The sequence below is a fragment of the Myotis brandtii genome, unplaced genomic scaffold (assembly GCF_000412655.1).
Source record: "Myotis brandtii unplaced genomic scaffold, ASM41265v1 scaffold191, whole genome shotgun sequence".
NCBI lineage: Eukaryota > Metazoa > Chordata > Mammalia > Chiroptera > Vespertilionidae > Myotis > Myotis brandtii.
The window spans coordinates 5358254-5362269 of NW_005357115.1; positions in this window are offsets into that span (position 1 = coordinate 5358254).

The window sequence follows — 4016 nt, forward strand, 5'->3', positions numbered from 1 at the left end:
GACAGGAGCCGGAGGCGCTCCAAGAACCTGGGAGGCGGAGAAGGCCGGGCAGGGGCCCGCGGCGGCGGTGATTGACGGAGCGGACGCCCAAAGAGCAAGGGAGGAGACGGACCCGGGAGGGGGGCGGAGTGGAGACGCGCAGAGGAGAAAAGGGGAGGACGGGGTGGGGGAGGGAAGAGGGGGAGAAGGAAAGGCGGAGGGCTGCTTAAGGGGGTGCCGGGAGGAAGGGAAGAGAGGCGTGGAGGAAGCCTCGAGGGGGGAGAAACTTTGGGCAGCCTTTAGCGGGCTCCGCGGGATGCCCCCGCCCCACTCCGGGTCACCACGCCCCTCTTGGGGCCACTGCTTGCGGGGGTAGGTTCTACCCGGAGCTGGCCAGTGGGATGGGGAAGTTTGGACTTGCGCGGACGCCCCTCTAGGATTTGGCTTTTCCTGCTGGCCGTGCCCTACCCCCCATCCGCGGAACTCTGGACCGGAGTGATCCTCCAGGGAGAGAGGGAGGGAGTAGGGGAGAGGAGTGGGGGAGATTTGGCAGTGACCGCAGGCGGACGCCTGAGAATCTGCTCCTTGGAGGATCCCGCCTTTCCCCACTCTCCTAACCCTGCCGGCTGCCCCGCGGCCGGAACCGCCTCGGCCCCGCGCTCTCTGTCCTTGCCGGGCGGGGCTCAGACTTAACCCCACGGGTCCCACGGATCGAACGGCCCGAGAAGCGCCAGCACTTCCGTGTGGCTTCTACGGAAGTTGACTCGGGTCGGCAGCGCCCGCAGTCTGCCCGCGGGCAGGCGAGGGCCCGGAGACTAGGACGGTCGGTCGTGGCACTTTCCGGAGGACCGAGTGGGAGGCAAGACCTTCCCCCCCACCCCCCTACCCCACCCCGGCTCAACTTGGAATGGGCTCCCGCCACTTCCAGCTTGGGAGCCGGGTCGCTGAGCTCGGGAATTAGGGGCTTAAAAAGGGGGTCCTGTTTTTTGCTTCTTTGTCAGGACGGTGTGGAAACACGTGTTACTGGTTCTCGGGGAGAAGGGCTGCTGATGCTATCTACGTTTAGAAAAGCCAGGGCCTGAGTTCCTTCCCCCTCTAGCCCTTTCTACTTCGTTTCCCCTCTTGGCTATGAGCTGTTGCAGGCCTGAGCCGATCTGGCTCCTGGTGTCAGGACCCAAGCCGACAGGCTCTGTCCTCAGCTTAAGACTGGAACCTGTGTATAGGCAACATTTCTTCATCCCCACCCCTGTAGGCTTTCTTGAAAGTTTTGTGCTAGGAGCACTGGAATGGCAATTCAGAGCCCTGGGTTCAAGTTATGGCTTTGCTTGTTGCCTATGAGTAAGACTCCTATTCCTCTAAGTGTTCCTCCAGCCCCCCCTCCCCCCAGAGTTTCCCCCCTGCTCTAGTGTTCTAGAAGTCTTGGAGTGTGTGTGTGTGTGTGTGTTTTGAGGGGGTTTGCATGCTTGAAAGAATGGAACCCTGGGAGTGTCCTTAAGACGTTGGTTCTGGGGACTTGCCCTGGTGTGTTGAGACCACAGGGCTATCAAAGTATGTTCTGAGCCAGGGCCAGGGACAGCTCCCTGCAGAAATCCAGGTGGCATCGTCCGAGTCTGTATCCGTGGACTGGGAGGAGCCCTGCTACATCCAGACCACTCTCTCAACAGGATTCGCTACAGACTTGGCTTTGGGGAAGAATTTACCCCTGGCTACCCTGAGTTTCAGAGCCCGCTTGACTGACCCTCCAGAAGGGGCACCTATGCTTTTCGATACCTCTACTTTAGCCACATGATTAATGACTGCTAGGTTGGTTCCAGCTCTGCCATGGCCACTTTACATCCTGGCAATGTCAGGCCAGGGCTGTGGGAAGCACCTGGCTGGTGCAGGTGAGTGGGGCTGGGCATCACTTCCTGGTGTGAAACCTTGGGCCAGTTTGTGATCAGCTCAACCTCATTCTCTCCCAGCATTAGCCGAGGCCTGAGTGATCTTGCAGGGCCCTTGCTGGTTCTGGGTTGGGATGAGTCTAAGAATACTCACCTTAGCAAAGCGGGTACTCTTTGCAACCTTAGCCATATCTTCCACTGTGAATTTGCCCCTCCTTGGACCCCTGGAGTTTCAAGAGTAAACTTCCACCAGAACTGGGTCCTGCCCAGGTTCAGCTAAGGCTCATTTTCTGGAGCTTCAGACTCATCATCCCTTCCAGCGTTGTCCTCTTGGCGACCCCTGGGCGCTAAGAATCAGCCTGGCCGGAACAGAGGTGGGACCTGCCTCGGTGGATAATGTAGTGTGTGCCATATGAAGTCACTACAGAGCAAGCACAGAGAATCTGTAACCCCATTTGCCCAACGTATGGGTGTGTGTCCATATGCCCTAGTTCTCCCCTCCCCCATATTTGCAGGAAACCAACCGGTTCTAGCAGGTCTGGGCTAGAACATCTTGCCAGCAGCAGCAGCTGAGTGCCTGCTCACCTAAAAAGGTTACAAGCTCAGCTAGTGTTTCTTTGCTGGGAAGCCCCCTCCCTGACCATCCTTCCCACAGGTCAGAGGACTTGGGAGGTGACGGGTGAGGATTTAACAGACGCCAGCCTGATCCTAAGGCAATCTCAGTCCCCAGTACTAGTGCTCAGAGCAGCTGCTGGAGAGGGTGCCAGGCGCCTTGGACTCACCCCACCCCAATCCACAGGATCTCAGACTCCTTCCTCCCTTACGGCATACGTGAGAGGCCTGCACTTACTATTTCTTCAGGCACAAATAGGAGAAGCTCCATGGCTGGGAAGGAAAAGGCTTTTGTAGACCTGTGCGACTCTGTGCTTCATTGCATTGGCTCCTTTCACCTCCTACATGGGCTGGAAGGCCCTGGGATCGCACTTTCTGGAAGGCAGCAGCAGGCGTGGAAGGATGGGTGTGCTCCAGTGAGCTCACACTGAGAGAATGCCTTTGCCCCATGACTCTGGGTCAGGGACATTCTAGGGCCTTTGTGTCTGGAACTGGGCCAGAAGCTCCCCAAGGCAAGGATGAAGGGCCCCCATGGATGGCACCCATTGCCCTGCTCAGGGCGGGCACATTGCCCACTCCAGGGACTTTTGGGGAGAAGGGGGCAAGCAGCCTGCACCAGCCTCCCAAGGGCTTCCTTGACTTTGGGTTGGGGCTATTTAGGAAAAAAGGGGATGATCTAAGTAGAAAGAGTTCCTTGGCTACTATTTCCAACGCCAGCAGAGAAGGGGGCGGGGCTCGGTGCCAAACCAGAGGACCAGAAGCTTTCTAAATAAAATCTTTATTTTTCCAGCCCATAAAAGCTGCAGAAATCCCCTAGGCAGACTCGGGCCCTGGCGCTGCGCGTCTCAGGCCCTCCCCGCAGATCCGCTCGGGGCTCAAAGCTTTGGAGCGTCCGGAGGATAAGGGTGGGCCGGCCGCCGTCCCAGCGCCGTCTCTTCCCGCCAGACCTCGCGCTCGGGCCTCGGAGGCGCGTTTCGTTGAAAGCGGGTAAGCAGCTCAGGGCGGGTGTGCGCCCAGGCTCCCGGCGCCTTCCCGCTACCCACGCCTGTCTCCCGTGCCCACCGGTTTCCTCGCCGGTGGACGCAGCTGGGTACTTGCAAACTCCGCACCCACGGGTTTGTGTTGCCCACCGTTTGGGGCAGGTCAGGGCGCGGGAATTCCACTCACACGAATACTGGCAGTGGCCCCGTGGCGCCCCGAGTTGCGTTAGGCTGCGGGGCACTGGGATCGGGGTGGCCGCCCTCCTGAACCGGCGCGAAGCACGGGATCGCCCGCGCCGCAGGTGGCTGGCACGGCCACACGCCCTCAAGGGCCAGGGCAGCGGGGTCCCCCGGTGGCCCCCGCTGTCCCTCTGCCTTTCGGGCCTTTTGCTTCGGACCTACGCGGCGGCCAGGAGGGTCCTCGCGGGAAAAACGGTTTGGAGGCCGCGGGCTCACGGGAGCCCCTGTTCAAACGAAAAGAGCGAGAACTAGGGCCCAGGGGCCCTTTGGAGGCGGCGCCAGGACTGAGCGTGGCTTGAGGCGTGTACCCAGGCCCAAGGCGCTG